This window comes from Protopterus annectens, chromosome 4.part0, assembly GCF_019279795.1.
Source record: "Protopterus annectens isolate FY-2018-M chromosome 4.part0, PAN1.0, whole genome shotgun sequence".
Classification (NCBI taxonomy): Eukaryota; Metazoa; Chordata; order Ceratodontiformes; family Protopteridae; genus Protopterus; species Protopterus annectens.
This window is the reverse complement of record NC_056733.1, coordinates 1,699,769,509-1,699,782,950: the sequence shown is the minus strand read 5'-3', so window position 1 is coordinate 1,699,782,950 and position 13,442 is coordinate 1,699,769,509. Positions and strand designations below refer to the sequence as shown.

At 36.7% G+C, this 13,442-nt stretch overlaps 1 protein-coding gene across 1 annotated transcript in view; it reads right to left on the bottom strand.

The window, feature by feature from the left end:
- ARAP3 (ArfGAP with RhoGAP domain, ankyrin repeat and PH domain 3) overlaps positions 1-13,442 on the bottom strand; it is a 1,205,760-nt gene that overhangs the window by 32,471 nt on the left and 1,159,847 nt on the right. The window lies entirely within an intron of this gene.

The window sequence follows — 13,442 nt, the reverse complement described above, 5'->3', positions numbered from 1 at the left end:
AGAAACACTTCTAGTGTAGAGATAACATTTTGCATTTATGTGTAATGGGAAACTGAGTAATTGTATAAACTGCTGTCCAGTATGTTCACCCAGTATACTTGGTATTTGAACAGGTCCAAAAAGTGTAGTTTTTCTACAAATGACTTCACAAAACTCAAGAAACTGAGGACAAAAGTCAGACAGGCCAAGAGCTAAAAGTTAGCAAATATGTAATAACATTTCAAGCACAAAAAAGAACACAAATGAATCAGAATTTGCTGAGCACCATTTTTTTGGGGTGGGGTGGGGTGGGAGGCAATTCATAAAAAATACTGTTAGGTGTACACCTCCAGGTAACCTTTTTGAATTCATAGACAGCTGTGCCATGGTGCTCTTACAGAAAGACAGCAACACCGGTGTTGGTTATATCCATTGCTGTTCTATATGCTAATGAGGCAGTCCAGATGAGAGGTGTATGCTAATTCACCACGTGCTCTCTCTCACCCCCAGAACTGTCTCAGAGAAGGCTGTGTAGATTAGCCTGGCTGTTGTCTTGGCCATACTACATTTTAATAAGGCATCCCAAGTGAGAGGCAGTCCAGGTGAGACTCGAATACTAATATACCATGTGCTCTCTCCTCTTGAGCTGTCTTAGGGAAGGCTGTGTACATTATCATGGCCACTCTTTCCATGTGTGGCAGTGAACATGGCCAAAAGACAATATTTATCTGTTGTAGTAATAGCTATCGCTGGGGAGTTTAGTGCTAAGATGGTTAGGGGGTGTCTGCATGAGTGTATGTGAAGGACTACATGTGTGAGAGTATGTGTGAGTGTGTATCTGCTTGGGATGTAGTGGTAGGGGATTTAGGGAGGGAGTCAGGTAGGTGTGTATGTCCTCATACATCATACATGCACGAGTGTGTGCGTGTGTCTGTGTGTGTGTGTGTGTGTGTGTGAGTGTGAGTGTGTGTGTGTGTGTTTTATGTGTGTATTGGTGGGAGGGTTAAGGTGGCTATTTTTTTTTCAAATAGTATTTTATTATTGTTTTACAACAGGGACAGTCAAGAAACAGTTTGACATATAATTCAATAACATTACATGTATAATTCAGAAACTCCCTAAATAACTACTAATCTACAGATCACAGCTATATACAATGTATACAACACAGTGCCACTGAGTCAGGGAAGAAAGAACCAAGTATAAACAAGCAGAAAATGTATCTCCTGTTAACAAAAAAAAAAAAAAATGATATACAATTTTTATGAATAAAGAATAGGTGCAGGAGATAAATGGGGTGGTTACATGCATCATACTGGGTAAACTACATAGGTTAATAGTAAGTCATTGCTAACCTCTTGCTAATCAACTAGGATGTGATCAAAAATACGTTGCCAGAATTTCTGATAGTATACTCATTTATTTGGATTTCTTATGATGAGGTTTTGAGCGGATATACATTTTGTTGCCAGAGTTCTAAAGCCTTTCCAAGAAAGTTTTGTGCGATCCAACCAATTTTTAGTTATATAAAAATGAGTAAACAAGCAGTTAGACTATGGTAATTTAACTTGGAGAGGTTGAGATCTGAAACATGGAGAATTGCTAACTCCCAAGATAAGGTAGATTTTTTGGTAACCCATTTTTCCTAATCACACATTGAGACAGGTCCATAGCTTGTGGGTATGTTTGCAAAACCATAGGATGTGAAAGAGGTCAGCTTTGGGAAAGGAGCAACAAGGGCACGAAGGAGAAAAGTTAGAGTTGAACTTATTAAGAGTGCAGGGGGTATAGTATGTGTTTTTATTAATCATTAACTGCGTATACAACAGTTTTTCAAAAGGGGCTAGCTTTATAGTGGCTCCAATTGCTTTTAGTTTCTGTTCGTCCATACTTTCACTTCCTTGCTGGTCCCAATAGTCAGAGAATAATACAGCAGATTGGTATACAATGGCTTTGACCAATTTGTACGTATTAGAAAGCCTACTTTTCTTGCTAGCTAAACATTCTATGATATCCAATAGACCATTTATGTCTTTCTCGATGTCAGGAGTTTCCATGATAAGTGAGGGTATTAGCTCTCTGATTTGGTGTAGCACAACAGTATATTTATAGTTCAGATTTAATACCTTTTTTAACTCTAGCAATGTTTTTCCTTTGTGTTTATATATATCCCAGACTGTGCAATCCTTAATTAGGGGATAATCTAAGAGACATAATGGTTTAATATTAAGTTTGATATTAGGGTTCATATGTATCGGTTGGAGGTAAGGAAGAGCCTTTTCTAAATTAAGATTTTTTATTAATTCTTGAAAGGTCTTAACTTTTTGCTTCAGGGTGTTGTTAATATAAATCTTTCTCATATTTATTGGGGTCAGGAAAGGGAGGGCTTTAGGGTTAATGTTGCTCCTGGTCAGATGTTTATACCAGATTCTTACCACTGAGGGGGACCAAATGTCTTTTTCTGGGCAGTACCTTCATAATAGAATAATTCTATTTGCACCAATAATGCAATAATAAAAGCAGAAATCTGGTAGATTTAGTCCCCCCTTTTCTTTGGGGTAGGATAATTTTGAATAACTTATTCTGACTGCTTTAGGGAACCATATACATTTGGCAAGTTCTCTGTTAACTTTCTGAAAAAAGTTATTTGGGATGGTCAGTTCTGAGGCATTGAAGTGATATTAAAGTTTAGGTAAGATATTCATCCTAATGATTGCAGCTTTAGATAGGAGGGAGAGCTTCTACTGTTTCCACCTATGAAGGTCTTGTGTGATATTTTTCCATGCTTTCAGCAGGTTATTTTGATATATGGATGTATGGTTGTGCTCATACTGAATCCCCAAATATCTAAAAGAATATGTGACTTTAAAGGGACAGTCATATATTAGATATTCTTTATGGCTAGCTGGATTGATAGGATAGATAAGTGATTTTTTCTGATTAACTCTAGTTCAAAACTCTCGCAAAATCCTCATTTGAGCTAATTAGCTTCTTTAAGTCGGTCCTTGGAAATTCAAAATAAATATTTAAATCATCTGTGTAAGCAGATAACATTATTTTTGTATTCAAGAATCTGGGGATGGAGTGGAAAGTAGCTTGTGAAATATAAAGAAAAAGGGGTTCAATATATAAACTGAACAGGTGGGAAGAGAGAGAACAGCCCTGCCTTGTTCCACTGGAAAGTTTAATAGGCTTCGACAGGGTTTTGTTTATAAATATAAAAAGCCGCTCTTATTCACTTTAATACCAAAACAAAATAAAATTAAGCACTTTTCGTTTGGGAAGTATCCAAACTTCTTCAGATGTAGAGCAAGAACAAAAACAGTCAGCCCAGCAAAAATCCACTCTATATCATGAAGAGTTAATTGATTAATTACCTACAAGTGGATCACAGCACTCATTTAAAATTACACTTCACAGTTGCATTGTTTTGCTAACAAGACCAAAATGAACCTAAAAACTTCAAGGCTTTACAAACATCTTGACACAATAGACATTATTACTTTTGCTAAGAATAAATATAAATATATATGTATATATAATAAAAAATAAAAACAATAATAATAATACTAACACCCATCTCTAACCTAATTACTATGCAGTATTATGAAAACATAATATAAACAAAACAAGGTATATAAAGGCATAGTATAAAAAATTGTTAATTCATTACTTCTTTATTTCATATTAATACTTTGTCAATAAAATAAATAACCAACCATCCAACCAAATAGCATGTGAAAATACCTATGAAATTACCTAAAACATTTTTACCTCAGCAAGCTTTTTAATTTTAATATACTTGCTAAAGAATAAATTTCATTGATACCTGGGGGGCACAGGAGTTTAGTAACAACTGCCATTTCAATTCATGTTCTTTGAGGTATAACTTAACAATGTTACTATCTAAATACCTCACATTCTCATGTGCAGCTACCTGTGTTATGACTCTAAATTTAAAACCATGGCCATGGTTATCTTTACAGTGCCTAGCTAGAGCATTATCCATTTTTTGTTTACTAATAGCATAGATGTGCTCGTAAATCCTGTCACGCAATCCATGATCGGTCTTACCAACGTAGAAAGCCGGACAGGTATTGCACTGTGCAAGGTATACCACTGACCTGGAATTACAATTGAACTTGCCCTTAGTATAAAAGTTGTAGTTCCTTACGTGAAAATGTTTACCTGTTTCAATATAAATACAATATATGCATGCATCACACCTATACATTCCTGCATGCCTATTAGATGGTTTTATGGTAGTTTCCATCAACTCCAGACAATCAAACAATAAATTATGTTTTCATAATTCTGCATAGTAATTAGGTTAGGGATGGGTGTTGGTATTATTATTATTGTTTTTATTTTTTATTACATATGTACATATATTTATATTTATTCTTAGCAAAAGTAATAATTTCTATTGTGTCATGATGTTTGTAAAGTTTTGACGTTTTTAGGTTCATTTTGGTCTTGTTAGCAAAACAATGCAACTGTGAAGTGTAATTTTAAATGAGTGCTGTGATCCACTTGTAGGCAATTAATCAATTAACTCTTCATGATATAGAGTGGATTTTTTGCTGGGCTGACTGTTTTTGTTCTTGCTCTATATCTGAAGAAGTTTGGATATTTCCCAAATGAAAAGCGCTTAATTTTATTTTGTTTTGGTATTAAAGTGAATAAGAACGGCTTTTTATATTAATTTCTTCATTGAGCTGAGTGAAGTGTTGGTGCTTGTTCACATTGTGTTCTTTTCTTCAGTTTTTCGTTTGTCAGTTTGTTTTTTATTTAGAGTATGGCAACAGGCAACTCGCACAACACCAGCACCAGTGATGCATTGGTTCAAAGTGAAACAACGGAAACCGGAAATTTAACTCAACTTCTTGAGTTAATGAATACGAGACTAGAGAGTTTAACTGCTAGAGTTGAACAACTCTCACAATCCAAGCAGGGGAGACATGGAAGGTCTTAATGCCACTGGTCTGACCAGAACTTCAACCGGACATCCAGGGGCTTTTATCCAACCTCAACTGATACCCAGCCAATGCACAAAAGAAGCAGCAGTGAGTAATGTTCCTTCGATCGATCTGCAAGGGCAGAAGTTTTTGCCCAGACATACCCACTTGGTTCTAGGGCTTATGGGCACACAGGATGTTACAAATTGGCTTAGAGACTAAACTGATTTGGAAGATCAACGGAGGCAAATGGACACTGTGGAGCCGGCCAGTAACCATGTGAGTATTAGTGATAAACAGAAACTGTTTGACGTCAAGTTACTTAAAGTAAAGAAGCTCCAGTTGGAGCTTAATTATTTTGACAAATGCTTGAAAGATAGCATAGTGCTGAAAGGCTTGAGATACTGGCATTTTCCAACAGACTTGATTCCTGGGTCACTGTTTTATAAGGAACTGATTGATTCATTCAATAACCAGGGGCTAGATTTACTTAGGCTTATGTCTAAGCATTACCAGTCGCAAATCAGTTCTCTGGCAGGGGAAGTTATGTAACTTGTAAAGGACATCAAGTCGGACATGGTTTTCGACCATTACCGATTTGATTATGATCGCATTTTTACCAGCATAACACAACAGCTGGAGAGGCTTAAGTCGACAAAGATCAAGAAACTTCAAAGGGACTTAAAAGCCTATGCTGAAGGGAAAGCTTTTCTTGAACCTCCAACCTCCCAGGTCACTGCAGAAATATATAATAAACATAACCAGAGACAAAGCATGAATCAAAACAGTTATGTTGATGGACAAGACCAGCGGGAGTCTGAAACTAGTACATCTTGTGAACAACATAACACTCATAGTGCTAACTTTATAAATACAAATTCTGGTTTGGGGAATGTGCAAGATGCTCTTGATGATAGAAATGAGAACAATTTTCACAATAACCAACCACAACAGTTTCAAAAAAACTTCCAGGGGGGAGGGGGAGAAAATGGAACTCGAATTCAATGCAGTCCAGGAGGGTGTACAATACACGCAGCAACAAGAGATCTTAGGTTCAGAAGTGGACAACCCAGCAGTGATGGAAGCAGTTCATCGATGTAGGACAATTGTAAATAAAGGTGATTTTAAAGTGCTTAATTACACTGAGTATCCCACTGATGAACAACTAGTGGAACTTTTTGCAAAAGGAGTGACATTTGTATCTACGAACAAAAGTAATTTATCTAAATTATTGATTGATTTCAGATTTACTAGAAAATTAAATTTAACAGTCCTGTTGGGTAATTCTGCTTATAGTAATCAGGAATTAGGAGTTGCTAGCACTTTTAACCCCCCTGTTAATCCCTTAGTTGATATGTTTGAATTATGTGAACTTGAACTTCGAAAGTTGGTCTGTTGCAGTAAAAAAAGTGTTCGTAACCCTAATATTTCTCTTGAAGAAATGCAGTTGTTTTCCAATTTTAGGAGCCTCCCTATTCGCATCATGCAACCAGATAAAGGGGATGGACTGGTTGTCATGGACATACTACATTACAACAACAAAATGAATCAGTTATTAGAGAACGATACTTATGTGGAGGTCAGTTTAAACAAAATGAATATAGCTTATAACAAGATCAAAATGTTTATTAATGATTTATTTATTGATGGTTTAACTGACATTAATCTTAATCATTATTTGTCCATGCCAGCACCCAGGATTCCCTTACTTTTTGGCGTTCCCAAGATCCACAAGGGGACCTTGGATCCACCTATGCGCCCATTCATGGACAACAGGCAATCCATTACCTACCCATGTGCTAAAGTAGTGGATTCCATCCTTAAGAAATTTGTCAGCAAGGAGACCCAGATTTGTCGGGATTCATGGTCCTTTTTGGAACAAACCAATGCCTTGGCGTACAAAAAGGAAAATAATTTCCTAACAGTGGATGTTTGTGATCTCAATTCATCCATCCCCCAGGATATAGGTACATAGTGGGTACTGGAATTTATCAGGTCTAGGGGAGCTACAGAAAATGAGTTACATCTTATTGAGGACCTTTTGGGGATCATCTTGAAAAACAATTACATTCTGTTTAATGACAAGTTTTGCCTCCAAAGGAAAGGACTGGCAATGGGGTCCCCTTGTGGAGTCAGTTTTGCGAATTTGGTTATGGCCTCTTGGGAATCAAATTATGTATTTAGTAGTCAATGGATATAAAACATTGTTTTTTATACTAGATTCCTGGACAATATTTTTATGATTATTGATGGTGATATGACCCTGGCTACCAATATTGTTGATTTTTTCAACAGTTCAGTTGAGTTTCTGAGGTTTACCAAGGATTATCAGGAATCTTCAGTCCATTATTTGGACATGAAACTTACAAAAAATATTCAGGAATCAAAATACACTGCAAAGATTTATAGAAAGAGTACTTATTCAAACTCTTTTTTGCATTTCTCTAGTGCACACCCTTTACAACAGAAAAAAATCTGTTGTTAAGGGACAATTGGTTCGAGCAGCTCGGATGGTTTCTGGTGAAGTTGACTTTCAACAGGAATGTTTAAAATCTTAGGAATATGTTCCTTAACAGGGGTTACCCTTCCAAATTTTTGGTTGGTATTATAAATGAAGTCCAGTTAAAAAGGTCCCAAGATGTATGCAAGCCTATTTTGAACAACTGTCCTATAAATGAATCATTTAATATAGGCACCTTGAGTCCTCCCCTTACAAATGTGGTTAATGAACTAGGGGACGGAAGGAATTATCAGAACAGGACCTTCTCAATTTTATTTGTTTTTACATACAGCCCTGAGGCTGCGGAGATTAGGTCAATATTTAAAAAATACTGGCACCTCTTCTCAGTGGATAAGGAGAGGTCTGCTAAATTGGGGAATCTCTGACTATTACATATAGGAAGGGACAGAACCTAAAGAAGTTGATGGAAACTACCATAAAACCATCCAATAGGCATGCAGGAATGTATAGGTGTGATGGGTGCAGATATTGTATTTATATTGAAACAGGTAAAAAACTTTGAGTAAGGAACTACAACTTTTATACTAAGGGCAAGTTCAATTGTAATTCCAGGTCAGTGGTATACCTTGCACAGTGCAATACCTGTCCGGCTTTCTACATTGGTAAGACCGATTGTAGATTGCGTGACAGGATTTACGAGCACATCTATGCTATTAGTAAACTAAAAATGGATAATGCTCTAGCTAGGCACTGTAAAGATAACCACGACCATGGTTTTAAATTTAGAGTCATAACACAGATAGCTGCACATGAGAATGTGAGGTATTTAGATAGTAACATTGTTAAGTTACACCTCGAAGAACATGAATTGAAATGGCAGTTGTTACTAAACTCCTGTGCGCTCCCAGGTATCAATGAAATTTATTCTTTAGCAAGTATATTAATAATAAAATTAAAAAGCTTGCTTAGGTAAAAATGTTTTAGATAATTTCCTAGGTATTTTCACATGTTATTTGGTTGGATGGTTGGTTATTTATTTTATTGACAAAGTATTAATATGAAATAATGAAGTCATGAATTAATTTTTTATACTATGCCTTTATATACCTTGTTTTGTATAGATTATGTTTTCATAATACTGCATAGTAATTAGGTTAGGGATGGGTGTTAGTATTATTGTTTTTATTTTTTATTACATATGTACATATATTTATATTTATTCTTAGCAAAAGTAATAATTTCTATTGTGTCACGATGTTTGTAAAGTCTTGAGGTTTTTAGGTTAATTTTGGTCTTGTTAGCAAAACAATGCAACTGTGAAGTGTAATTTTAAATGAGTGCTGTGATCCACTTGTAGGCAATTAATCAATTAACTATTCATGATATAGAGTGGATTTTTGCTAGGCTGACTGTTTTTGTTCTTGCTCTACATCTGAAGAAGTTTGGATATTTCCCAAACGAAAAGTGCTTAATTTTATTTTGTTTTGGTATTAAAGTGAGTAAGAACGGCTTTTAATATTTATTTCGTCATCAAGCTGAGTGAAGTGTTGGTGCTTGTTCACAGTGTGTTCTTTTCTTCAGTTTTTCATTTGCCAGTTATTTTTTTTATTTAGGGTTTTGTTTATATAGAGGTATGTATATGAGTTATTATATAAAGTTTTTATTAGATTGATGAAATCTTTGGGGATATTAAACTGGGAAATAGCTGAAAAAAGGAATGTCCAATTGATTCTATCAAAGGCTTTCCCTGTCTAGGACTAATGCATATTTAGGGTTTCTTTCATTTCTTGAGAGCTGAATTATAGATTCTAAAGTTAGGGTATTGTCCCAAGTGTGCCTATTGCACATAAAGCCTGATTGTTCAGGGGATATGATACAGGGCATAACTTTCTTAAGTCTCTCGGCTAATATCGAGGATAGGATTTTTATATCAACGTTGATTATAGATATTGGTATATAAATATGCGGGTTGGATTTGTCAAGATTATCTTTGGGGATAAAGATTGTTTTGGAATTATTAAGATACCTTTCCATTATGCCATTCAGTTTGATATAGTTGTATACATTTAACAGGATAACTGAGAGTTTTTGGCTGAAGGTTTTATAAAATTCTGGTGCATATCCAGCCGAACCTAGGGCTTTACGTTATCTTAGATTTTCTATGACCTCTATAATCTCTTGCCGTTTGAGTGGGGTATTAAGGGATTCTACCTGATTTTCATTTAGTTTAGGAAATGTAAGTTTTTTAAAGAATCCTTCAAGTTCTATATCAGGAGGTTGTTGGATATCCATTCCATAAATCTCTGAGTATATTTGTTGGAATATTTACATTACAGATCCTCCTGTAAGTTTTTGCATTCAAGTAATCCAAACCATCCAAATCACCCATCAGGTCAAGCAGGTCTCCGGCCCCCATATCAAGCGGTGGACATATCAAACTTCTCTCTTGAGCACTGGGCACCTACAATCACTTGTCCTGCAACTAAAGAGACTAAACAATAATTAATCCACACCATCCAAACCACCCATCAGATCAAGCAGGTCTCTGCCCCCAATATCAAGTGGTGGAAATTTTAAACTTCTCTCTTGAGCACTGGACACCCAAAAACACTTGTCCCGCAACTAAAGAGACTAAACACTAATTAATCCAAACCATCCAAACCACCCATCAGGTCAAGCAGCTCTCTGCCCCCCCGTATCAAACAGTGGAAATTTCAAACTTCTCTCTTGAGCACTGAGCACCCACAAACACTTGTCCTGCAACTAAAGAAACTAAACACTAATTAATCAAAACCATCCAAACCACCCATCAGGTCAAGCAGCTCTCTGCCCCCCATATCAAACAGTGGAAATTTCAAACTTCTCTCTTGAGCACTGAGCACCCACAAACACTTGTCCTGCAACTAAAGAGACTAAACACTAATTAATCCAAACCATCCAAACCACCCATCAGGTCAAGCAGGTCTCTACCCCCCCCAATATCAAGCAGTGGAAATTTCAAACTTATCTCTTGAGCACTGGGCACCCACAAACTCTTGTCCTGCAATTAAAGAGACTAAACACTAATGTAGGTGCTTAACTTCCAAGTGTCTAGACAGTAAAATACCTTACCTGCATTAACTTAAACAAATGTTAGTGAGTGTATTAGTACATTCTGTTGCACAGTTCCTTAATCAAACCACTGTACTGATGAGTACATCACCAGGAAGAAACAGCTGCATAATACCCTCCAGTTAGTGTCCCCCCAAACTAAAGTCTATTTTCTTTTGAGAAATACTCGTATCTATAAAATAGCATTTCATTACCTCTCCTGTTTCATCTGTAACTAACCCCAGCTTTAATTTTGTATCCTTTTCAGAATGTCAGGGTAAAATTAGACAATGTCTACACTTGCCTTGATTTTATAGTATAAAGTAGAGTGACTGTGCAAAGTAGTATACCTTTTCTTAATGTTCACTGAGTGGTTTCTATTCCTCTTGCACTTCACAGTGAGTGTCTGCAGACTTCAATTAACCATTGGCTATCCTTCTCCCTTCCTGTAGTCTTTACCCTTCCCTCCTCCAAGTCTTGTTCTGTATTGGATATCCTGAGGTAATTTAAACCCAGGGTGCCATTTTGTTTTTTTGTTTCAAATCCTACAGCAGCTGTTTGTCTCCCCTTGTGTGTAATCATCCTCCTGTATGTTTTTTGCATTCAAGGTATGCTGTACATTGTGATTTAATACATAATTATTTAGTACAACAGCTTATACTATCTGTTTCTGTTATTTTTTTAACACTGCAGGATGCCTTTAGATTATTCTGCTTAATGAACTGCTGTCACATATGCACCTAGATATGTTCTGTTTTCCTTGTTTACTGTTATAGAGCTAGATGGGCTATTTGACATGTTGCATTTAACTGCTCTAACTGCATTGACTAGTGTTTAAATATGTTTAAAGTGTATCTTGCTTAATTTAGTAGAGAACTGCTTTATATATTATTTACATTTTAATTTTGTATGTTGCCATAAGAAAATATTTTATGTTATCAGGTGCTGAAGCAGGAATAACCATTACCTGATGTTTTTGTTATTGACTATTGCTAAACCAAGTCCAATCTGACTGGTCACACAATATGTGCTGCCTTAACCTAACGCTCTCTTACATTTTTCTTCTGTTTTTCTTTCAGTAATCCAAACCACCCAAACCACCCATCAGATCAAGCAGGTCTCTGCCCCCCATGTCAAGCAGTGGAAATTTCAAACTTCCCTCTTGAGCATTGGGCACCCACAAACACTTATCCTGCAACTAAAGAGACTAAACACTAATGTAGGTGCTTAACTTCCAAGTGTCTAGACAGTAAAATACCTTACCTGCATTAACTTAAACAAATGTTAGTGAGTGTATTAGTACATTCTGCTGTAAAGTTCCTTAATCAAACTACTGTACTGATGAGTACATCACCAGGAAGAAACAGCTGCATAATACCCTCCAGTTAGTGTCCCCCCAAACTAAAGTCTATTTTCTTTTGAGAAATACTCATATCTATAAAATAGCATTTCATTACCTCTCCTGTTTCATCTGTAACTAACCCCAGCTTTAATTTTGTATCCTTTTAAGAATGTCAAAAAATTATACTCTGTGCCCATAACATAGCCTATAACTTAGTGCAAACATACAGTTTAAAATACAGTTAAAAATTCAGTTTACAATTCAGTGTAACACATAACCATCTAAGCTAACACTACATACTTACCAAAGCCTAAAGAAACACTTGGAGTCAGTGTTAGCCCTGGTGCGCTCCCCTCCCTGCTCCCAATTCCCACCAGCCCCTACTACATCTACCTTTATTCTAACCCCTAATCACTTGACCAGTAGTCCAACCCCTAATTCCCTAACAACTAGCCCAACCCACTCATCCTACCTCTCCCCGCCCTCCAATCCAATTACATTCCAGACTGATCCCACTCCCAGACAACACACCTCCACCCTCACACACAACCAACCAAGAATCCTAGTTGTACTTCTCACTCAAGGTAGTATTATGTTACCCACACTCATATCCCAATCACTAGCTCTACTATCGCTAACCTTCCTAACTTCCTTACAAACAGACCTACCACTGCACAACTATTCCTATCACTCTACCCACACCAGCCAACCCTCTCAAACCCACTCACACTTCTACATCTGCCCCACAATCATAAATCCTACAACTACATATTACTCACTAACAAAAATGACACCATCTCACCTCACTAAGAAAAACACACATAGACCAAGCTCACAAACAATTAATATTAAAAAGCACATACTGACACTCCTACAAACTCTGCTAACTTCTGGTGACATTCACGCAAATCCAGGTCCCCTCTCAGTCAGACACACATCTGACCTTCTGATCCTAAGTCTCAAGATAAGAAGTATTACCAACAAGCTAACAGATCTACATGCATTCGTAGCCCACTACAACCCTGATGTACTCTCCATTACAGAGACCTGGCTTAAACCTAGTATCCAAGATGAAGACTTTCTCCCCCCAGGGTATAATACACTTAGATCTGATAGAACAAACAGGAAAGGAGGAGGAATAGCCATTCTCTTTAAAAACACCATTAACCTCCAGCTCCTGCACACTACACCACCCACTTTTCAAAATGCTGAAGTCCTATTTTCTGTCCTATCCATAAGAAACACCAAGAAGATCAATATAATATGCTACTACATACCTCCAGGCAACAACTCACTCATAATAGAAGACATCCTACACTGAACAAAGGAAAATCTACCTCAGGAAACAATCCTACTAAGAGACCTTAACACCAACTGGGCAGCCTGTAACTCCAGCATCCCCTCTGCACATATCAATCTATATGGGTTCTCTCAACTAATTGAAGAACCAACTAGAATAGATAAGAAAACAAAGAAAGAATCCATACTGGACTGGACACTAACCAACTATCCCAAACAAAACTATACAGTAGGCTGTCTCCCAGATGACCTAAGTGATCATCTCCCCACCTTCCTACTCCACAAACACTCCAATCACCCCAAACCATTAGTC